Source organism: Maylandia zebra, linkage group LG1 (assembly GCF_041146795.1).
Source record: "Maylandia zebra isolate NMK-2024a linkage group LG1, Mzebra_GT3a, whole genome shotgun sequence".
Lineage (NCBI taxonomy): Eukaryota > Metazoa > Chordata > Actinopteri > Cichliformes > Cichlidae > Maylandia > Maylandia zebra.
This window is the reverse complement of record NC_135167.1, coordinates 23459946-23484492: the sequence shown is the minus strand read 5'-3', so window position 1 is coordinate 23484492 and position 24547 is coordinate 23459946. Positions and strand designations below refer to the sequence as shown.

Genomic DNA, 24547 nt, shown 5'->3' with positions numbered 1-24547 from the left:
CTTTATCTCCTCCCTTCGATCTCCTTTATAGGCACGTCTAATATACTCTCTCTACATAAACATATGCCAGTATACAAAAGAGCAAATGGAGCTCCAGTTCATAATTGTAACTCAATTGTAAGTCAGGATTACTACGATATAGCCCTGACGCATGTTCCTCTGTATTTGAATGTGCTGTCAGTCTACTGGAAAAGCCTCAAGGCCCCTATTTCTAGCAAACAGAAATCACCCACAGTGAGGGCAATAGGAGCAATGTTTATTGAATGTAGCTAGATGATATTGTAATGCACTAAGGGGTGTCTCAGCTGGCTTCAGCTCATTGAGAAGAATGATTTATTGTGCAGGAGTAAGTGAGGTTTATTTTGGCTTGGGAGTGCTGCATGCCCTAAGGGCTGGTGATGGATTCAGACACACACAAACCCACACACACGCATGTATTGTCATTTACAGATACATACAGAGAGCACTAGGAACAACTTAAAGGCGTGTGTAGTCACATTAAAATAGTGTGAAATAGTATGCAGAAGAAAACTGATTTTAAAATCCCAAAAGCAGATATAATAAAGAGAGCAAGGGCAAAAGAAAGGAGACAAAGACAAAGAAAAAAAATCAGTCCCCCCTCTGCTTTCAAATTAAAATGCAAATGTTTTTCTTTTTTTTGTTATCATTATTTGCCTCATCCTCTTCATCCCACATGCCACCCCCACCCTTTCGCCCTCAAATCCCACCCAACCCCCCCACCCCCTCGTCTCCTCCATCCTTTTGTCTCAAAATTAGTGAAGCAGAGTGCTCGGGCGGCTAATTATGTATTCAAATGAAAGAGGCTCGTTAATGTTGCACTGGGGAGAGGCAAGATGATTGGGAGAGGGTGATGGAATTGAAATGAGTGCTGGGGTGTCGTTCGCTCACTCACTCGCTCGGGTGGCGGTGGCTGCGGCGGTGGTGGAAGAGGCAGCGGTGCATCTGGAACCAGCCGAGCGCATCCCGGCAGATGTCACCTCCCGGGGGGTGATTGGAAGGCAGGGTGGGGAGAGAGAGAGAGGATGAGAGAGAGGGGGGGTGCTTGGGGAGCAAAGGGGGTTGGGGTAAGGTAGAAATGGAATAGTTGGAGGCGTGGGGTGGGGGTGTAGAGGGGGGTGTGATGTTGGGGGTAAGGAGAGGGGGAGTACACGGTCAGACAGGAGACGCACACCTCACAATGACAGGATGGGTGGGGAGTAAAGAGGGAAAGCGAGGCAGGGTGGGAGGGAAGGGTGATGGGAGGAGGGGCGTGTGTGTGTGGGGGGGGCAACATGGCTTTGTTTCTGCAGAGGACACACAAAGAAGAGAAATGGGATGGTTAATTTAGCTCAGTGGAGAAACAGGGAAAAAAACAGAAATGAGCTAATGAGTATGTTGTTCTTGTCTCTCTATATGCTTCCTCTGCTATGTGACCTGCTGCAGCACGTATCTGTGAGGATCTGTGAAGTTCTGACTAGACACCTGCACTCAAATAATGCATTAAAGCGCTAAGCAGGCATGCATTTGTGCTTTTATAGCAGGGATCCATCACTCGGTGAAAAAGGTATAAATCTAAAACTTTAGAGACAACTTTAGGGTAGCGAAAGCGTTGTGCACACATCACCAATGCAGAGGCTCAACATGAGTTTACTCTGGGATTCAGCGGTTCTGTGGAGTCGAGAAGGGAGTGAGCAGTGAGGTGTATTGAGTCATGCTGCAGAGGAAAAATTTCACATTGAATGATGCACAGGCAGAGATGAGATGAGGTGTTCATACTGCTCCAACCAGCCATCTGCTCTCTGTGTCCTTCATCTGACATACTTCTCAACCATATTGGCCCATACACACACACACACACACACACACACACACACACACACACACACACACACACACACACACACACACACACGCACACACACGCAAAGTTTACTCCAGTCCGATCCTGTATTCATGAGGACTGTTCTGCCAGCTCTGTACCCTGAGGCCTCTGGCCCCGTGGCCTGCAGCTATCATTAGAGAGAGCCTGTACTCTCATTATTGATCCCCTGCCTGATAATCAAATGCATGCTCTGTCCCTAGAGGGCACCACTGGGACTGGTGTCCCCCACCTGCCTTGCACCTCTGTTGTAAGAGTGTTCCATCAACGACACATCAGTTCACTCACACACACAAACACGTAGACTCAACCTCCCAATGCAGCAGACAGGACAGAGGCATCTATCTATCTATCTATCTATCTATCTATCTATCTATCTATCTATCTATCTATCTATCTATCTATCTATCTATCTATCTATCTATCTATCTATCTATCTATCTATCTATCTATCTATCTATCTATCATGTTTGTGTCTGTTGCTCACTCCCTTTCTATTTCTCCTTCTTTCTCTCCCTTCCCTCCCTTTCTTCCTTTTTTTCTTCCCCGAGTCTCTGACGGAGATGCATGGTGTTTCTAATTTGGCATGCAGACATTAATTCCAGCACAGCTGCTGCCTCCTCCTCCTCCTCCCTCCATCCTCTCCCCACCTTCCTCCGCCACCCTCAACCCCATATCTCCTCCTCCCTCACTCTCTCCCTGAAGGCTTCTCTCTAATGTGCAGCTTCAGAGAGGCGCGGCAAATTAACACCATTTGTTCTGCGGAGCATGCCTTCTTCTCAACACTACAAGCATATCTTATGAGGTTTTCTAAATGTGAGAGGGAGCAGAAATGAGAAATCCACAGAAATGATACAATGTTGTTTTTCCCCCTATTCAAACCCACAGTAGGTGCGAGTGCAAAACAAATCCTGTTTTGTTGTTTTTTCACATTTGTACACAAGAGATCTCAAACCTTGTTGCTTTCTTATCTCCGCAAAGTTGTGCCTTCAGCGACAAACGCTCTTTTACTTTTACTCGCCAGCAGTGACATAGATCAAAATGTGTGAATTGTCTCTGCTACAACAGTCAACATCTGTGCAACTGCTGAGATCTATGTCGCCTTTGTTGCACTAGCACTATTTATCCATTAGCGCGCCACGTTATGATCTCTTGAAACAAATGTTTGATTCAATCTTAAACCCCCTCCCATTAGAAGCAAATATCTGTTTTGTCAGAGGGATAGCAGCTGAAATGGTGAGCCATATGCGTGAGCGGTGCAAAGGGAGAAAACAAAGCAAAGGAGGTAGAGGAGGAGTGGTGGGGAGAGGAAGGTGCAGAGAGGCAGGAGCATCTGTATACTCCCAGACAGGTTGTTTTGGTATTCTAAGTCCTGGCTGACGGGAATATTGAATATGGCAGACCTACCTTTGCATACTGCACACAAAGAAAACACAGCCACATGCGTGCATACACTCGCACAGACACATATACACAGCCCTCCAGACTTTCACCTGCCCCACCACCCCCTGCATAGACCCAGCAGTGCTCCCTCTCTCTCTCTGTGGGCATAGCTCTTTTTGAACCATGGGCTAATTCCCTCCCTCCTTCCTTTCCTGCATCCCCCTCTTCTTGTCCTCTCTTCACTGTACCTCCCTCCTTTTCAATCCTTCATCATCCTCTTTTATTTGCTTTTATTTCCTCCCTGCACTCTTCGGTCCCTCTCCCCCTCTTATCCCACATCGTCTTGCCTCCCTCCTTCTCCTCCTTGCCTCCCAGATAACAGCATTATTAACTGGCCTAGTTGACCTACACTCCCGATAAACTCATCCCGCTGAGGATCCCTGCTTTCTTTCCCCGCTGCCGTGTGGGGTTTATATCTTACGGAGCCGAGGAAACCGCAAACACTGAATGATCACAAGAAAGTCTAACTGTGAAGAGATTGGCGATAGAGATACGCACGCTCACGCAGGCAGAGAAAATCAAAGTAAAAAAACAGGGGATAGAGAAGGACATTCAATGTAGCATTCACAGCCAAATGTTTGCAATGTTTGTAGCTAATAATTGAAAAATTATATTAGCAGCTAATTAGCTGAGAATGTAAAAGCAATTTTGATTAGCTAGAGTGGAAATGGTGCCGGATGTGGGCCAGAGAGTAGTCAGCTGTGCCTCAGCTGGCAGAGAGCTGAATAACCTCTTTACCACAGGTGCATGCTGGGAGACTGCAGGGGGATCTGTCTCTGAAACTAAACAAATGCTCGGCTTCAGAAGAATCTCTTACTTAAACACAGGCGTCGTCTTGTTACGTCTTTCACAATTTTTACTGTATAGGGAAAAGGAAAAATCGAAGTGTGTAATTAAACACGTAGATAAACTGTTGCAGAAGGAAAATATGAATGAGGCATGCAGGGAGAGATGGTAATGGAGCAACCAGATAGACTTGCCTGTTTTTTTTTTTCTTATTTTAAACCAGAGAAGAGGGAGGGAAACAATGCAAACAAGAAAAAGAACAGGGGAATAGAGAGAAAGAAACGAGGGATGAAGTGTTGCTGCACTTGGAAAGCTGCCGCCACATCTGCTCGTCCATGATGTCTGCGCGGCAGCCGTCAGCTGTCATTTTGGACCGCAGTCAAGTGGAGCAGAGGTACCGCCTGGCTCCCTGCCTTCCTGCCTCCTTTTGTACCCAGAAAGCTGGTCTGTCTTTGCACATCTAAAAAAAAGAAAAGGCTCTTTTTCTCTCCTTTAGCGCTTGTTTTCTAATCCTGGAATAGGCTTCCTTGAAAACAGTTCTACACCCCCCTCCACACACTTTTGTTTTTCCTGGTTAAGAAGCACATCATATCGGTGCATTTTCTTGGTTTCTTGGGTAATAATTTGGAGTACCATCACTCTGCAAGTGAGGCAGATTATAAATGTTACTTGGGCTTCTATCGATAAATAATTGCCTCCAAACCTTTGTCCAAACAACAAGCTGATCCATCATGAAAAACATGCCGCTAACAGGATGCATTACTGTAGAGCATTTAGCCCAATTATCACCACCAAACAAAGAATTTAAGTGTCCAAATGCATTAGGCAGGGTTGTAAATAATGGCATTGTATTTAAGCACCACCATTAGGATTCACAAACATCAGTTATTCAACACTCTCTTCACGCCCCACCCATCTGCCTAATAAAACTGACAGAGAGAGACAGGAGAAGCTCAGTAGAAAGACAGAGAAATCAAGAGCAGGGTAAGGGAAGGTAAGAAAAACAAAGTGAATACAGACCAAGACATGTTTATTTATCCTGTCAAGGAAAGGAAAACACTGAAAATGATAGGAAGGGGCTGAGGAGAAACGGGAAGGTGAGAGGACGCTCTTGTATGGTGAACTGTTGTTGTGCATTATACAGGCAGGCAGCGGGGTGATGAAATAAATAAATAAATGGTCTCTGGTCTGTGCTGTGCTGTGGTGCCTGGTTGCCCATGAATATTCCATGAGGCAGAGAGTGGGGAAGTGTGCTGCCTGGAACATCTGGTCTAGTCCACAGGGACCCTTGTGGCGAGAAAGCTGCAACTTCAGGAGGAAAGAAGGGAAGGAGGGCAAAAATGCCAATAAAAATAAGGGGGAAAAACAGCAGCAATCAGCAAGCCTGCTCATCATATGGTTGATTTGTTTTGCTAATTTCATTTTAAGACCAGCGGTCCCAGCAAGAACAAAACCAACTAAATGAATAAATTCACAGTACACAAAATAAATCCTGCACCGCAAAACATCAGGGTCATCCCGTCTTTTTTTGTGTCTGATCAAATACGTATTTCACGCTGCATTTGTATGTGAGGGGCATGTTTGCACACTGAAAACTAAGAAGCTAAGGATAGTTAGCTGTCCAGTGAGACTGAGTTATTTAATTTTGTGCTGCCTTGAGCGCACTGCATGTTTCAGAACTCTCCAAGTTGCACTTTTGTATATTGCGTTTCCATAGCTTGAGGTTGAACATGCAAAGCTGTATTCAGTGTTGCTCAGTGGCTATCGGGATGAAAATGTGAAGATGGTAAAGAGCCATGTCATGAGCATAATACATGTGGCAGGGTGCAAAATGTGGCACAATGGCTGTAGCCTTGTGAGAACACTTTAGCTACATAATGAATGTGATTGACTGGCCTTAGCAGAAAGATCACCCTATTGACGGGAATGAATGTCAACGCAGACCTTGACGTACATTCAGTAGGAGCCTAATTCATGTTTAATGCCATTTTTTCTATTGCTTTTTACTTTATCTGCGCATGACAGCTTGGTATCATTTATTGCAGTGACAAAAAAAAATTAACGATTGCAATCACTCGTATATTCCTCCTGTCTCCTTAGAGACCGTAGTATCCTATTACACGAATGAGCGCGTCAGTCTCAGGGTGCAGGCTCCCTTATGTTTGTTTGTTTGTTTTTTTAGAGTTTCTGAAAGTAAAATGGGAGACAGAGCTGCCAGTTATCAGGGTCTTTCACTGAGGAACCAGGTTAAGCACGAAGGTGATAGTTTGAGCCGGACCCTTTCTGCGGGTATTTCCCTTTTGGTGAAAGGCATGAGACGACTGTTGTTGTCATGAACCGAAGTTCCACGCACAAGCTGGACCCAGGAGCAGAACACACACACAGAGAACAAAAAATAAACTTTATTATAACTGAGGGTGTCCCGGGAGGGTAGAAGGGAAAAAAACGCACGGAACCAGAAAAACCGAGGGACCGGGAGGTGAATCGCGCAGGAACGCCGAGAGCGGGACTGTGGGAGGCTGAAACAGAAAAAGGAAAAAAGGATTATTGGGATGCGGGGAAAACGGCAGCATACGAGGGGAAGTAGAGTACGCGTCTTACGATGATAGCGGGGCCGAGGGAACCGGAGGGAGGGGTGAGGGTCCGTGGGGAGAAGCTTCAGAAAGGTCGAGGCGGCTGGGGCTGATTGTGATCCAAATTCCGGACAGGCAGGTGGACAGGCTGGTGGCTCAAACACGCCGAGCTGTGATCTGAGTATACAAGGCAGAGTTAGTGTTAGTTCACACGGATAGGTTTGCATAAGGGCTTTCCCGCAGGTGTACGTTACCGCTGAAGGACGACTACGGACTGGCGTGGAGCAGCAGGCTGGGCAGGATTAAATAGTCCACCTGGTGATCGCCCGGGATGGGATGCAGGTGTGGAGTTAGCAGCCACGCCCACGGGAGTGGGCATCCCATCAGCACCTCGGACGCCGGGCCGCGGACCATGACAGTTGTTGTGAAAATGCTTTCTCTCTCGCTAAGCTAAAAGCCAAGTATATATGAATTACATACACAACACATAAGATTTTTATTTTTTGTGCAATTTTGCTGCTACTAGGCACTATAATAAAAATTATGGCTGTTTTATTGTACATTCCAAATAGCTGTAACACGCGTATGTATCTTAAACTACAGGTTGACCTCACTCACCAGATTATAAGGAGTGACATTGACACTGTAGGTCTAAAGCTCATGAAGATCCAGCATATATTTTGTTTACCACGTTCTTACTCTATGAACACAAATACACAAGTGTGTTTCTCACTGGATGATGATGACATGCACGCTATATCTGACCCATCTTCAGTGAAAAGAGCATTATAGAGGAGAGGCCAAATGCTGGAGTGAAGACAGACTCAGTGCTGTAGTAACTTTCTATTTGCCTCTTAAAGCACACAGTATTGGTTTAATTCTTCTTTAACCTTGGAGAAGGAAAACATATTTTTGATTTATCTGAGTGTTCAGAGAACTGAAAAATAACCTGTTTTGTCATTAAGCAACTTGTTGAAATGTAAATAATTAAAATTGGTCACAAACACAAAGTCACACCAACAAAATTGCTTACAAACACATCCACACATCCAAGTTTATGCATGCACTGTGAATCCAGTGAAAGGTTCTCCTTGCAGTCATTCCAGCCTTTTCTGATTCAAAGAGATTACAGTGAACAAACCCTAATTTTCTGAGAGTGAGAGATTGCTCTGAATGTTATGATGAAGTTCTCCACAATGAAACACCTCAAGGTTTTTTGCTTTAGAAAGCATTTGACGTTCCTATTTAAGCATAAGAATGCCAGCCTTCCCCCCCCCCCCCCTTTTTTTTTTTTTTTGCAATGCAGTCGTTGCAAGGTTAGTTATAAAACCTTGCACAGAATGTCTTTGCATTGAAAGCAACTGTCCAAGAAGCAAAAGAGAGCAGGTTGAAATTAATTAAGTTGTCTGAGTCATTGTGATTCCACTTGTGACTTTCAGTCAAAGTGAAAAAAAAATGTGTTGTTTGTTTACAGGTCTTGTAAATCTGTGAGTTTATGTGAATGCTCTCGTGTTTTCCTTTTAATCAGTCTGCCATTCAGGAATCAAGAAGAAGCAGAAGCAGCATTCAGGTACTGTTCCAGCGGGTGCAGGTCAGAGCTACTGCCACCTGCATCTAGATTATATTACCTCACTTGTTTTGTATTATTATTTACTAATTTTGTCAGTATGTTGGCATTATTTTGTTGTTTTTAATAAAAGCTAATGTGATATTCAGTCCTAGTGAACGAATAACTGGTGGCTTGTTTTTGGGGGTTTTTCTTGTGATGAATTCAACTACTAAATAGCACAGACCCACCCTCCCAAATTCCTGGTGAGAAGCTGCAGTCTGCCATTGCTATTTACAAGTATTTCTTTGCTAAAGCTGTTTCTGCTACCACTAACTCTAAAGTGTTTCTGGTAAAGTACACAAGATTCTGTTGTTAGCCTCAAGATCTACAACGATAGCCTTTACAGTCCCAGCATCTGAGGCACTAAAGAGCCTATGGGTATCCATTTGATGTCAACAATGTCATCAATGTCAGCAAATAGCACTAGTTAGCATTAGCATTAGCAGTTTGCACATTAATGCTGAGGAAAGTGGCGAAAGACTGATTTGTCGTGTTTGCATATTGCTTTTTGTACATCAGCAAAAACTCAGCTGGCTTTTGTCAGCCCTTACATCTGTTTGCTTCTCTCCAACTCTTAGGTGCTCACATATTTACTGTATTTTAATACAAACAGAATTCCAGTACAGCTGTTCTCATTTACACGTTTCTGTTCTCAGACAATAAGTGTGAAACAGTGACTCAAAGGTGGGACATCGGCTACATGATAACTAGCTATCCTTTACAAGCCATTTTCCACGTCGCTGCTCTGTATTACTAAAATCCATATATGCAAATCACCATCAGTTACACTTTTAAGCTACAGAGCAGTGCAAAAGGCCTCAGACATCCCTCATTTTTTATATTTTGGTGGGAAAATAGGAAATAGGTTTAGCAATTTGTTTTAACGTGTGAAAAATATAATGAAAGTAGAGTAAATAAGGAAAAAACAGAGTTTGTACAGTTCTAATGAGTTTCAAAGTTAATATTTATCACTGTTAAAATCTCATTCCTACAAGACTGATCAAATAAGTCATTAGTAACCTTCACTAACAGTATTAGTGAATTAGTTTCTACTTGTTAAAAGAGTGTTTTTCCTTCCCATTGTCACTACGAGCTCACTCAAAGGGGGTTGTTTGATTGTTGAGGTTTTCTCTGTGTTATTGTAGGGTCTTCACATTACAATATGAAGTACTTTGAGATGATGGCTGTTATACAATTGTTATACAATTATACAATTGAAATGAACTGTATTTTGACAGAAACTTTTGTTTTCATCAGAGCTGTTTGTCTAAAAACCTTGTTTACTTTTGAACATAAGATCTAAATCCTTTTAAATCCTTCTATATTGCAGAATATAGAAGACTACATTTGAAAGTTGATTTAGTTGACTAACTGGTGAGGATTGCTCCTCACAGTTAGCAAGGCAACTTAATATCCATGACATTAAATGTGAAACGTGTGTATTAGAAATTCCTTCTGATTGGATTTGACTGGAACTCGTCCCGCCCTTCTACACAGCTTAAGGGGTTTTGATTGGATCCCGTCCCTCCAGATTTTTTTTCGTTCATTGTCAAAAGTGCCAGTGCATTTCATAATCTTTTTTGTCCTTTTGCAATACTTTTTTAATTGACTTATCATCTTGTTTTCATCAGAAAAGTATGATGAAACTTACTGGTCAACCAAACATTGGCTAACACATCTTCCTGAATCAAGTTGTCTGTGTAAAAATTCCATGTTGTGCCTGTGAAGCTGTGTTATCTTTGGGTGTCTTGTTCATAGATTCAACTAAAGAAATGGGAACAAACGCAACAGGCTGCAGAAAGATACAATTTAAAGCAATAAAAACAGGCAATCTAAATTGCCTGTTATAGGTTGGCACAACGGTAGTTCACTCCTTAAGTTAGATGCCTTTTTTATGCTTGAATGATTCATCGGTCAGTGTTAAGTGGGTTAACAAACAAAGAAAAAAGTACTGAGCTGAAAATCAATGAAAGCAGCTAATGTCCAAAGACATTCGCTGGATTGAAAGACCTTCAGAAAGCCTGAAGAACTATTGCTTAAGACCATTTTTAAAAATGACAAGAAAGTCTGGATCCTTGGAAATAAAATATGAAGAAGTGCGACGTGATGTTTATTGTAAAACTAACAAATGCTAAAAGTGATATGAAGTCTCATTCATATCTATTTCTGCTACCTGGTCCACAGAGTGTGTTGTCTGCTGCCTCCATTGGCTCCTTGTCTGTGGGTATGGGCAGCAGATGGACAGTTGAATTAAAACCTACACCCAATGTAACAGTTAGCTTTTTATTTATCTTCTGCCACTTTTTTTTTTTTTTTTTTAGCATTTTATTCTAAAACCAGGGGTATTATAGGTAAGGTATATGAACTGTCTGTGCAGTTTCTTGAGCTAATAAAGCTGTTTTTATTGGAAGAGTAATTTGCACCACATTAGGTTTTCCAGATGTGAGATGTGAGAATGCAAGTATTTAAATCCCTGCCAAGTAATTGATTTTAGTCCTAAAAGACTGTATGAGAAGAGGTCAGCACTGGACTGGTGAATGTGGGTCAGGGTACCCTGTCCTGGATACCAGATCATGGAGATCCCTTCATTAGATAGACCCAACCCTGTGAAGATTGGCCCTCAAGACCAAGCACCTGAGCACTACTCACTGCCTTGGCTCTTTCCTAACAATAACACTGCTGCTGTTGCCTGCTATGCTGCCTCTCAGAAGGTTTCATTATTATGGCAGCTGGACAGTACTTCCAAGTGTGTTTATTTCAGGTAGGCGTATCATTCGGAAATCAAATAAAGCATTTTTACTGTGGAACTTTTCTATGGATATACATATTTTATTGTACACTGTGTGTCACCTGTCCAATACTGATGAAGTTTATGTGGTACAGAGTACTGACTCGCCTCATTTTACCTTCAGGAGCTGTTTGGTTGTGGAAAACCATGTCATGAATCTCACAGTTTTTGTTTTGGTGTTAATGCCGGAGGAGCTTTGTAATTATGAAATTATTGAGTCTGCAAAGCTCTGGCAACGTTTACACACTATACACCTCAGCACTTTACAACTTTATGCAACATTCTAACTTTATGTCCTCTGCCTCTTTGTGGTTGAGTTTCTGTATTTTCTAAACACTTCCACTTTGTAATAATACCACTTACAGTTGATTGTGGAATATTTAGAGAAGGGAAGAAATTTCACAAACTGACTTGTTGCAACAGTGGGTTCCTATTACAGCACCACAGTCGAAGTCACTGAGTTAGAGAATTACTCTTTCAAAAATGTTTGAAAAGGCAGACTGCATGGCATGTGCTTGATTTTAGACACCAGTGAAAAAGACCTGAAGTCAAAGATTAAGAGGTGTGGACAGCAATTTTGCACATATATTGTATATTACAGTAAATACTGCCTTTAAAAAGAGCATTTTTAAAGTAACACACAGATACTAAATATTCTTTTTCTATGTCCGAAAATATTTTACAGTAGCCATATGTCTAGTTGGCCTATATGAGAGGAGCTTATAGGCTCTGTCTCCTTGTTTAAATATTGTTTTGTTAGATTTTGATTTGTCTTTAACTTTCCACTTTTTGCTGGGTCACATACATGTGACCAGTGACTGACAAATGAATACACTGCTTTTATATAGCACGTCTTCTCCTATTGACTGAAACCACTTTAGCTTACAAGATGCGTTCATCCTTTCACACAAGGCATTTTCTATTGCATGAATGCACAGAGGGCAGTTTTTAGGTTTTGTATCTTGCATAATGACACGAACATGCAGGCTGTCTTGGTTCCTTTTGTGTTGTCAGATCCTGACCCACCGTCTCTCTCTCTCTAGCATGTGTGCGCATGTGTGTTGGGTAACTATGCTTACCACGTCGCAGGTATGAGTGTGATTTCCACAGTGATTGCACTTACACTCACCTGCAGTGTATAACCTCTGATTTCCTCTCCATTCCTCACTGGATTGTTGAACTGCATTGACTGATTTTGTCTTGATGTGACAGCCTGGCTGACCCAATCTTGCCCATGAAGAGAAACTCACCTGGATTCAAACCTGTGAAACCAGAGGACACTCAAGTAAGCATTCAGTACTAGACTTAATATAGGCTTTGTATTTTATTTTTTTCACTTTTACTTTTGAACTCAGTTTAGTTTCAGTCAGTTTCCTGAGTGGGTTTGCTCACTTCAGTTCATTTTAATTGTTTAGAAAATAATTAGTTGATGTTAGTTTTAGTTATTTTAATAATGGATTGCATTTATATAGCACTTTTATAGGCGCCCAAAGCGCTTAACAATTCCACTATTCATTCACTCTCACATTCACACACTGGTGGAGGCAAGCTACAGTATTTTAAGTATTATTGTATACACGGCATATGCCAATGGCAAGATCTAGGAAAATCAGTACAGTATTACAAAAATGTAGACAACTTTTTGAAACCAGCTGTCTTGTAGACATCTAAAGCCTCAAGAAACATGTTCATCAAACCCTCGTCAGAGAAATTGTGATAAAAATTTTACCAATAAGAGAACACTGAAGCTACTGTATCATATCCAAGTTCACAAAATTTTTAGTTTTATTTGTTTTCAAGTCTTTTTTTTTTTTTGATAAAAAAATATGTCTTTCACATATTGAAATGTTTCACATATGTCCTTACCTGCGAGATACTACACAGTAAGAACTTACCTAAGACTACACCAGTAAAATCAGTATCAACTTATTAGAGCTTTCACCCACTGTGAAAGCTGTGACCACTTACCTTCCAAACCATCTTGTGATTTATGGACCCATCTCTACGACGAAATAGAGAACAGTATTACAAACATTCACCTGTGATTAATCTGAATTTGTTCATTAAAATCTTTGAACCTTTTCCAGCACGTTCGGCGGGTTATGTGGCACAGACTGCAGGAGCTGGGGATTTGTGGATGACCTGCTCTACCTCCTGAGCTACAGTCTTTCAAAGGAAGACTAATGAAATCAGCATGGTTAGATGCTGTCGGCCTCGCGACCAAGTGAGGATAAAACACTCTGATTTGGCCTTATTTACTTCTTTCCTGTTCCTCTTACATTGACAAATTGGCGCTAAGCTTTTCTGAAGTTTACTGTCAGATCTATTGGATTTTCATTAGATACATTTTCATGATGCATGTAATGTAGCATGCATCATGAAAAGCATTTGACGTATTACGGTTTTCAGAGAGCATATAGAGAGCACACTACATGTCTGCTCTACAGCATGCAGGACTGATGGGAGTGGAGGAATCCTCTGGTCCAGTATTCACTGATGGATTGCCTGTTTGACCATAATATCTGCGGTGAGCAACCACATTAGCGCACCCCATCCATCACACACCATATTCACCTTGCCATCACTCCAACTCACATATTTACTTCTCCACCTGAGACCTTCGCACAGACAAACATCTGTCCCTAACCCTTCCTCCACAACAGAGGTGATCCCTCTGTCTTCACCTCTCCCCTTTAAACACCCACACACAGCAGGATCAGGTCTGCTCCTCCGACCCCCATGGTTTTGTCAGCGCTTCATAAAATGTGAGTGGTGCATGGCACTCGAGTGTAGTTGGGTGTAACCTTGAGCTATTCAGAACGAAGTCAAAACTATTTTGAGTCGTATAACTGTAAACAACAAAACTGTAAATTTGATTAAATTTTCCACAAAGCCACATTAAATGAAAGGATTTTCATAGAAACTATTCAATACTTTACCGTGAATGTTGCTCTTCATAGTTCATCGAAGCCAAAGTTCCACAAACATAGCGTGCAGCGAGTGATCAAATCGCTTTTGGTTAGCAGTCAAGTAGAGGCAAGAGAATACAGTGCAGTATTTATGCAGATGCATACTTACAAAGGCAACTTTTCAGTATGTGGAATCTTCTTTGGGCACATTGCTCTTGCCTTTTGTAAGAATGTTATAAAAGAGATTGAAATGACTGGATTGTAGCCCAGCAGTGCGCAAACCTTCATCTGTTTTTGTAACACAACCCAAAGACATGCAGTCTTGTCTGTGTACTGAACTTTTGCCACAATAAGTGAAGTCACTTTTTATTTATATAGTGCATTCAGTCCATTTCGCTTTCCTCAACTAAGGATTCAAGTGTACAGAAATACAATACAGAATAAGTGGTGCAAGGGACTGTTAAAGAAATCCAAAAGACGATAACTATAAAACCAGAGAAACACAATCACACATAGATAATTAAATGGAAAAGAATAATAGTAATAATAATGCAAGAAATTTTAGTCTCAAATTTCTACCCTTGCTGTCTTTTAAGGTATTAGCAAGTCTAAATTCTCCATTCTGTTCAGGACAGTAGAGTAGCCTACCTTCGCATTAATTCTCCAAGTGCAAATGGATGAAACCTCATTCTTCCAATTATATTCCCCCATACATTCTCAAATATATTCCCTTGATGGTGGGTGGTTCTGTATAACATGTTGGTCACAACTGTCCCATAGGTGTTCACTTAGTGGCTGTGAAGGCTCTGGTACATAGAAAACATTATTTTTTAATGTTCATCAGACCATTCAGGGGTCTATCTATTCCTATTATGGGAACATTGTCATCTCATAAGAGAGCATCACCAGTGTAATATAAAGATTTAACCACTGAGAATGATCATTATGGTCACTCTTCCCTTTAGAGCAACCTCTTAGACCGAGACGATACCAGCAAAAAGTTTCCCACAGCGTGATGAAGACATGTACATTTACATGTAACCATATCTTGGTTTTGAATTTTATAGCTGTTTCTACATTTGCTCCTTGCCTCTGTATTTAAAAATTCCTGGAATAATCTCTTAATGATTATAAACCAATTATTTACAACAACAAAAACAACAAATTTACGAATATCTGGATTATATGAATACATTTTAGTTGTGTAACCTCAGACTTTCATCAATTTATTCCATGCAAAATATGTATTATTCATATTATGTGTACATTTCGGTACAGTGCATGCTCTCTGTATCGAATCAGCAATTTAGATAGAATGTTGGTCTGCTTTCACAGCAGACGCAAGAAGTAAATTAAAAGCAGTGGCTGACAGCGAACCATATGGTAGCGCTCTCTGCAAGAGAAAAACACAGCAAAGATTAATTGATAATAGCTGGCAATTCCACCACCTCCAACAGGGACATTAGTGTGTGTACGCGTGTGTGTGAAAGTGAATGTGTATATGCATTGCAGCACATGTGTGTACGCATCCTGATCGCAAACAGCATGCTTTTATTGAAAGGCCCAGGAGGGGGACCTGTCAGACAAGATGGTTTGTATTGTCTGTAGCGTCAACATGCCTACATTTTTAAACTTGCCATCTTGTAAGAGATGCTGAAGACTTAAACAAGCAACACATTACTCATGTATGAGAGCTTTTGGGGCACTGTGTGTGTGTGTGTGTGTGTGTGTGTGTGTGTGTGTGTGTGTGTGTGTGTGTGTGTGTGTGTGTGTGTGTGTGTGTGTGCGCGCGCGCGCGTGTGTGGTTTTTCCTTTCTTTTTTTTCACTGTGTCTGTTTTTCTTCATGTAGCATGCAATTTATTCATCTAACAACTTGGTGTTTTCTCCTATGGTTGTTACAACAGGAGGCAAAAGATGCCATTTACTGAACTACTGTGAATGATTGAGAGCATTCGACCAGTGGTTTTCTTACTATAAACTTTAAAAATATATATATTATTAAATAAAGAAGAGATCTCAATTATTTTCACGTGTCTGTTTGGTCAGTAACTCATCCAACTCAAGACTGTCTGAAATTAAATCTGAATGTCAGACAGCTGAAGCCCCCTGCAGAGGTGGAAAGAGCTGGAAGAGGAAGTGAGGGAGGAAGAGATTCTCTTTGATTGGGTGGACTGATGCAGAGAGAAAAGGAGAGAAAGAAGCAGAGTGAGAGGGAGAGAGGGGGGAAGAGGGAGAAAGACCACTCAGGGGAAATCAGCTCTCTCCACTCATAAACAAATTCATCATCAGCTCTGACAAACCACACGCCGCATAACGATGAGCTTAAGTGCACAGAGCAAGCGGAGGGGAGGATGTGTGTGTGAGAGAGAGAGAGAGAGAGAGAGAGAGAGGGAGGAAAGGGGAAGGATTTAAGGAAAAACACAAGGTATATGTATAGAGAGCAGTGGTAACCACCATGCATTTATCCTTGATGTGTTACTAACCCCTGCCTCCTGAAAACAGTTCACATATGTTATGCATGTGTCCTGTTTTGAATACATCCAACCATCCATTTTCTTAACCACAAACGCAACTGATCCATTTTAATATAAGGCGCGGAGCGTGCACGGGGGCCAGAAAGACAGCACTGTTTACATTTACCTCTAGATCTTACCCTAAAATTAGTTTGAATGGCAAAGATTTGAAGGTTAGCCTAATAGTCGATTGGGGATCATGTAGGTGTAAGTCACACTGATATATGTGAAAGTGATGGTAGTAAGTGATGGCAGTCTGGGTGTGGTGAAGCAGAGGGGAGGACATGGACCCATGAGATGGGAGAGCATAAAGGGTGCCAGGGTCTGGACTGACAGCCCATAATTACGGCTCATTTTCAGTCATTAAGCCATGGAGTGTGAGCAGCTCTCACACTTAGGGAAGGGCTCTGATTAATAATGAAGCCCCCCTCTATTTCTTCTAACACACACGCAGATATAGTAACACGTGCATGCACAGACACACACACGTGCTTATCTCATGACGGGCACTAAAGTCTTTCTTTAGGTCTCTCTCTTTCTTAAACGGTTCAGAATATCCAGACAAAAAAAAACAGATTTCTGCTGAAGACCGAGGGAGCTGTCCAGGAAACTGGTGGTACTGAATCTAAACTGAGCACACAACAGTGCCTCCTTTCCTTACTCCCCTCTTCCCCTCACTTCTCTCACCCCACCTCTTGTCTTACCCCAGTCTCTCCTCCTCCTCCTCCGCTCTGTTCTGGCTGGCTGTCAGAAGGCCCACCGTCTCCTTTGAACTTCTACAGCAGCACCCTGCAACGATCAAACTTCGAGCTGCTCCCTGCCATGAAATATTTACCGCACAGAAGGGACATATTCAGTCAGTGTTGGTCGAGAGCTTGGTACAAAGGTGCAACATGAAAGATAGAGAGAATATGAAAGGAGGAGCGGAGCAGTTTGAAGCTGAAATCATCAAACCGAAAAGGAACATGACTACTCTGTTAGCATTTTATTTAATGATGTAATATTTTGGCAAGGGATAAATAATGCATCATTTTCCCAAAGAGCGGGAGGAAAGACAAGAAGAGGAGGAAGAAGGCGCAGATGAAATATGAAAGGGTCCTCACTGTCATCCAAACAAGACCCATACTCTATTACTTTATAATCATCTATATTTTTGATTAAAATCTACTCCACGCTATGGAAAATTTAGAACAAAGCCCAACAGTATAATGATGCTCAAACAATGCTTCAGGCCTTGTTGTTGAATTTAAGCATCAAATGTGGGTGTTAATATAAAATTTTGAATCCTAAGACTTCAACTGTGCATCTGAGAAAGGAACATTAGCTCACAAATCAGAATTCCCAACAGCAACTTTTCACATACTGAACAGAGACACAGTCTGTTTCTCCACTTCTGCAGCATCAGTATCCACCAACGGCGCTTCATCATTGTTATTTGCAGGTGTCACTGTCTCCCTGCCACCACACACATAACGTAAACGCACACACCCACACCAGCAGCACCAGCACGGAAAAGGCACGGGACAGAGCCGGCTGGTCCCAGCTGGTCCCTGCTAACACATTCCACTGCACCCTAATGACAGCAGGCCCCCCAGCTTCTGTGACCCTGGCCCTAACACCCCTTCATGGGCCCCCAGGGATCCCGCAGGGCCAGGAGGGGTGAGGAGGAGGAGGAAGGGTGAGGGAAAGAGGAGGGGGAAGTAGTGACACAGATGAGGGAGGACACTCCAGGTGGTTGGACAGCTCTGAGGGAATTGGAAGTCATGAATATATTAACTGACAGGAGGGGGAGTAATGAATTCAAATTAAATTATATGTGCTGAGCACCACACGAATACGAGCGAACATGCCGGGGATATTTCAAGGGGGTCGACATAATTACACCTTTCAGGAAATCTGATAAAAAGGAAATATGTGTAAGACAATCTGAGATGCCAAGCTTGTGCTACAGTCTTAAAAAGTAGATACTATCAAGCGGAGAAGTTTTACGGGGTCCTGACTGCCTGGGTTTTGTCAATTTTTCCTATCTAATTTCTGATTTCTCTAATCTTTTATGACCATCAAAGCTTTCCTTTCAGATTTTACACATTTGTATTCATTAAGTCGCATCAGTTATTGCCACTATAAACAGCACCATGGCAGTCTTTGTACATACTCCAGTGACCTACGGGACTGTAATCCCTGATCAAACTGGGCTTTGGTAGAAGGCCTCTCTCTTGGCCAAGTCCTATAGGTTTTAGTCATGTTCTAAGGACTTGGTCCTTATGGCTGTGGTAACAGGGCTGACCCCCACAAGCCAGGAGGTGAGAGGGAGTCCAGCTGTCTCCCAGGGCTGGAACTGACTGAGGCGGCCATGTAACCCCCCCACCCCTCTTCCCTCCACTTTGTCCATGAGTCTGTCTTCCCTTCGCCAGAGGCTAAACTGTCAGCCTGAAATCTCTTCTGCTGTGGTGTTGAGCCAGGTGACCAGAGGGCAAACAGAGCTGGGGGACGATTGGTCCAAAACAGCAAGCGGGACTTGAAATTGACTACGGAGGTGAAGGGGACAGATTGGAAAGAGTGCAAAAGGACAGGAACAGAGGGTGAAAAGGCAGGAAGGGAGATGTCAAGATGGGGAGCAGTGTTAGTTTGAAGGAGCAGAAGGACTGAAGCAGATAGGCCTGTCTTCCACAATGCCAGAGGCAAAATAGAGATTCAGAGAGAAGAGGCAAGCTCCCCTGCCTATTGTTCAGCTGATCCTTTAACCGATATCCCAATCCTTGTTATCTGCTGCGTATTAGCCTGTCCATACGGGCCTCGCTCCTTAACACCAAGACAAACCAGCCAAAGTTAAAGATTTATAAAACCTTCTGGACATTTTGTTCTCCTTGCTGAAACCACTACATTCTTTTTTTAATGCTTTCTTTACTTTAATTAATTCATTTTCCCCTTAAAGAATGGATGTTAAAATAGTTGTCTGATCAGTAAAGGCACTGAATAAATAATCTTTAAGCCTACGTTTGAGCAGAACAAAATGCAACTTTCATAAATTTCAGCAAAGTGTTACATGTGAGAGCACTCCGCAAGTAATGGCAGCCAGTGTGTTGTTCTGCACATTAAGGAACTGTGTTAATTATGGATTCTGAAGACCAATTAAAAACCGCAGTCACACTGGGCTTTGTTTCAAGGTTTCTATTATTTGGGAAGACAGCAAGATGAGGAGAGATACAGCTAGAGGCAGACGGAGATAAGCGTAGAGTGAGATGACGCAGGGATAACCAGTTATCTCAGCTTTCACACGCCTTCAGCTTTGTCCTTCCTTTACCCTCCTTCCCGCACTTTCTATCTCTGCAAGTCTATCACTTTTCGATCTTTCTCAAGTAATCTGATTCATTTTCTCCAAACCCATGTCCTCGTGTCTTTCACTATAACATGCTTATTGGTATGTTGCGTCTAATAACCATATCTCACCATCTAAACATTTTAACACACCTATTTTTGCAGGGTATAGCTGGGTATAAATAATGTAGCTTTAGTTGTTTCCTGTCCTCTGGTCGTGTCTTCCTCAATTGCTTCTTGAAGTTAGAGAGAGACAAAGGGGGGAGCAAATATATATATATTGACAAGGATATTTGATTTATTATCAAGCATGTGTAATTAGTTACATTATTTGTAGTAGGAAACGCTGACCTGGACGTGGATAAGCTGAAGAAAATCAATGGATGGATGGATGGAAACACTCACACACTGTGTGTGTGTGTGTGTGTGTGTGTGTGTGTGTGTGTGTGTGTGTGTGTGTGTGTGTGTGTGTGTGTGTGTGTGTGTGTGCAGCAGATTAGGAGGTGCGAGACAGCAGATGGATATGTCTACAAAAGCCCCAAGCTCCCCACACCAATCAGCAGTTGCAGGTTGGGATTGATGTTAGGGTGGCAAATTATTTAATTAGTGCAGATAAAAACTGATTACAAGATTATCAAAATCAAACCACAGAAGTAAAATTTAGTAAAAAAAAATTTAAATTTAAAATCTAAGGAAAGACAGCATAAAGACCAAGATCATTTATAATGAGGACTATGATTGGAATATTCAGAATTTTTTTTGTTTTTGCTTTAACGAGACAGCTGCTCATCCAGCCTCATCTTTCTTTCATAAAAAGTATACCACTGTATTTTTGCTGTGCTTGTTCCATGTCTGTGTGTGTGCATGTGTGTGTGTGTGTGTGTGTGCATGTCTGACAGATGAACATGGACTAGTGTATGAGCACAGTGGCTGATGACAATGACAGGACTTGATGAGCAGAGATAGCCCGTTGCTGATGCCCTGACCATATGGACGGGTATTGTTGTGCCTCCCCCTCACCACCACAGATGGTGCCCGCAGGAACACAACACAACAAAACCTAAGCCATTGTTTTACCAGTAGCAATCATAATGAGGGGAAGGAGGGAGGAAGACAGGAAAAATAATTACTTCTGCAGCCAGGAAAAATCTGTCCTTCTCTCGGAGCTGGTGTCCAGAAGGACAGATTCCTGAGAGAAAGCAGCCAGAGTGGTTGTTGGTAATTGACTGATATGGTAATGAGTGCCTAATTATACCCGGTACACAGGCGCAGAGGGCCGCCTCCACAGTGACTGCCCCATGACCCGCTTTCTGACAAACTGTCACTTTATCTTGCCACATCACTCAAGGGCTTATCAAATATGACCCTAAAATAGACAAGCAGCAATATACACACAGGCGGAGTTGGACATATGCAAAGCATACCCTAATATGTACAGTGCGCTTGCAGGCGTGGTTCACACAGACATATGATTGGATTGTCTCAGATTTAAGTACGTGTGTACATACTTTGACAATCATTGGGAATACTGGCACTGGAAAAGCCCAAACCCTTGAAAAAAAAAAAAAGAGCAGTGTTTTTTAAGAAATAACCTATCCTAGGTTGAGGTTGGATCCTGAACTGGATACATCCCCAGGAAAATGGATGATTGCATATCTGTTAATGTTCCCGCTTAGATTCAGTATTCAGTGTGAATCAAAATATATGAAACCTTTTTCAGTCGTATAACATCCTGTCTCACCCCAATCAGCATATTCAGCCATATTATATCTGTGACACATTATAGTCTGTGATTGCAGAGTGATCCGACGTGGGCATGATTTACTGTTTTGATAAATAAAGCAGAGCCCAGAGATGCAGACTGTTATCGCTGTGCTTGTCACCTCTCCTGTAATGAATCAAAATACGTATGCCACATAATTACAAGCCTATCACATAATAAAACTCTCTTTACATGTGACTAATGGATGCACCACTTCTTATTGAAACCTACTCTACAAAACATTAGCTGTTAAAAAAAAGAAAGAGAAAAAAGAGTAGAGCCGTGGCAGTTTTCAACATTCATTCAAATGGCTTGCTATTGTTCAGAAGGTATTCATGTAGCCTAACATCTGGTTTTATTTTTGACAGTAGTGTGAATGATATTCAAACATACACTGCAGGGGCTCTGAATTAAAAGCCCTCTTGACCAAAAGGGCTTTTAACTCAACAGAGTCCCCACAAGGGTGCCAACATTAGCTAAATTAAAGTTACGTTAAAATTTCATTGAGTTCCTTGAGAAGGTAAACAAAGTGGGGAATTATACTCATAAGGAGGGAAAACTAAAAATCAATCCTAATATTTAAACAATTAAAGATACAGCTGAAGATATAAAACTGAACATATGAGTACGTAGGCCTGCATATAGCTTTTTTTGGATTAAAAAAAATATATATAGACTATAGTATTATCAAAGTTGAAAAAGCCTCAGCCTCGCTACAATCATTTAAAATCATTACAGTCATTATATTATTCCATTTTCTAAATCACTTCAGTCAATCAGCCAGTAATAAAATATATTTTCAAAAAGTTTAATAGAACTAGGTGCAGGTCTGGAGTATGCAAAATGTGCCATTAAAATCCACAGACAGCGTAAAAGATAAATGTAGCTATCGGGACGCCACCCATTGCTTTCGCTAGGTTCTGAAGCCTTGTGGTGAACATTTCTGCCATCTTGCAAAAAACACATGTAAGTGTGACTAAGGGTCTGACTGTGGATCCGCCCGCCCATTGGCTGATAACTTGTGACTAGGAAGTCATTAGCCAATAAGTGTGGAGTGTCATACTGCAGGTAATCATTTTGCAAACATATTGGTCGTGTCCAAATTCATGGGCTGCATCCTCCTGAGGACGCACCGAAGGCTGTCCAAATTCGTAGACTCCTCCGAATGCAGCCGACAAATGCGTCCTCCTTTTCCCCGAATTTGAAGGATGGGTCGGGTGTGTCCTTCGTGGCCTACCATATCCCAGAATTCATAGCGCGGCCCAGCCAAACTCCAGTTTCCAACAATGGCGGCCGCTACTAAGTTTTAAAATTACTCATACTAATCTTTCTGGGTCACAAAATAAACTTTTAACATATTTTCAGGCGAGAAAGTAGTTGTGTAAACATCAAATATCTACTCGGTTTATCAAGATATCGCATATTTGCAAAAGTGCTTCGACGTTTTCGGAGACGTCTGCTACCCACCTGCTTGATAGCTAGCCGGGAGCTCGAGGGTCACTGATGCGTCCGAGAACGGCACAACTCCCGGCACATCATTTTCAGATCACCGCGGACTTTCGCTACTCGGGTTAAACGTAATATGTAATTCACTTAGACAACCTAAAAATGTTATTGTTGGGCTTTTTTCAGTGTTTTGTTTGTTCGTGAGTCAATCGGTTTGGCTGAGATTAAAGTTATTAGATTAGATTAGATAAAATAAAACGTATTAATCCCCCGGGTGGGTTCCTCCTTGGTTTTTACACAGCTGACTAAACGTCAAATAGAAAACTGATTAAACAGAAGTATGAGACAGTCGAGAATTTACACCAGTGTCCTGTTATATTTTAGATTGCAAGGAGCAGACGGCTGAGTTTATTAAACTCCACCGAGACAGCGGTGACGCTAATCAGAAGGCTAGACCGTCCAATTTCCCCAGCCGTTTACTTCCGGCCTACCCGACCTTCTGAGGACCCGGCCCACGTAGACCACGAAGGCCGGGTCCTCAGGAGGATGCAGCCCATGAATTTGGACACGACCATTATGACAAAGATTAACAAAATAGAAAAGTGAAAAAAGATAAGTGAATGGGCACATGAATTTATAATAACTTATAAAAACTCATAACATACAGCAGTAAAGTGTTTACAGAGGATAAGACAGTCAGCTGTTTTCCGAAAGACATCTACAGGAGCTTAAGTCATTTTGCAACCACAGCTATCGCCATCTGGTGGCCTTTAAACACAATGTATGTTTTAGGCATTTCCGCATCAGCTCATAATTGTTTCCAGCTCATAAGCTAGATCAGTGTTTTATAATGCTTCTTAGGGTTTACTTTTGAAATGGCATAGGTCACTGAATAGATGCAAAGGTAAGGACAGAAATAGTCCAGGAACTGAAATAAAGGCCTTAATTTGTTTTGTATTTGAACATAAAGTGCTCTCATAGTAGTTGCTGTTATTATTTAAACTGGGTATCAGTTTTAACGAAATGCTGAATCTGCTTAAGATAAGCTAACAGACTGCTTCTTTAAGCATTCTTTGAGAATAGCTGGATAATAGAAGCTTGGTTTGATCATTTTCTAGGTGAATATATATACTGCAAAATATATTTATGCAGCAAAATTCACATCCATCCCTTTTAATATACAGGGTGGGCTATTTATATGGCTACACCGTAATAAAATGGGAATGGTTGGTGATATTAAAGTACTATTTGTGGCACATTAGTATATGTGAGGGGGCAAACTCCTCAAGATGGGTGGTGGCCATGGTGGCCATTTAGAAGTCGGCCATCTTGGATACAACTTTTGTTTTTTCAATAGGAAGAGGGCCATGTGACACATCAAACTTATTGGTAATGTCACAAGAAAAACAATGGTGTGCTTGGTTTCAACGTAACTTTATTCTTTCATGAGTTATTTACAAGTTTCTCTTTGTTCACAGCCATTGACACGTCGAAGAGGTTAACACGTGAGGAGCGGATCG

At 41.8% G+C, this 24547-nt stretch overlaps 1 long non-coding RNA gene across 1 annotated transcript; it reads right to left on the bottom strand.

Annotated features, from left to right (window-relative positions):
• Window positions 1-6538: 6538 nt before the first annotated feature.
• On the bottom strand, window positions 6539-7053 carry LOC143420078 (uncharacterized). The gene is made up of 3 exons (XR_013100019.1): window positions 6936-7053; window positions 6710-6858; window positions 6539-6627 (listed from the first exon to the last, which is right to left on the bottom strand). It is a non-coding gene; the product is annotated as an uncharacterized LOC143420078 (long non-coding RNA).
• Between the last annotated feature and the right edge of the window lie 17494 nt (window positions 7054-24547).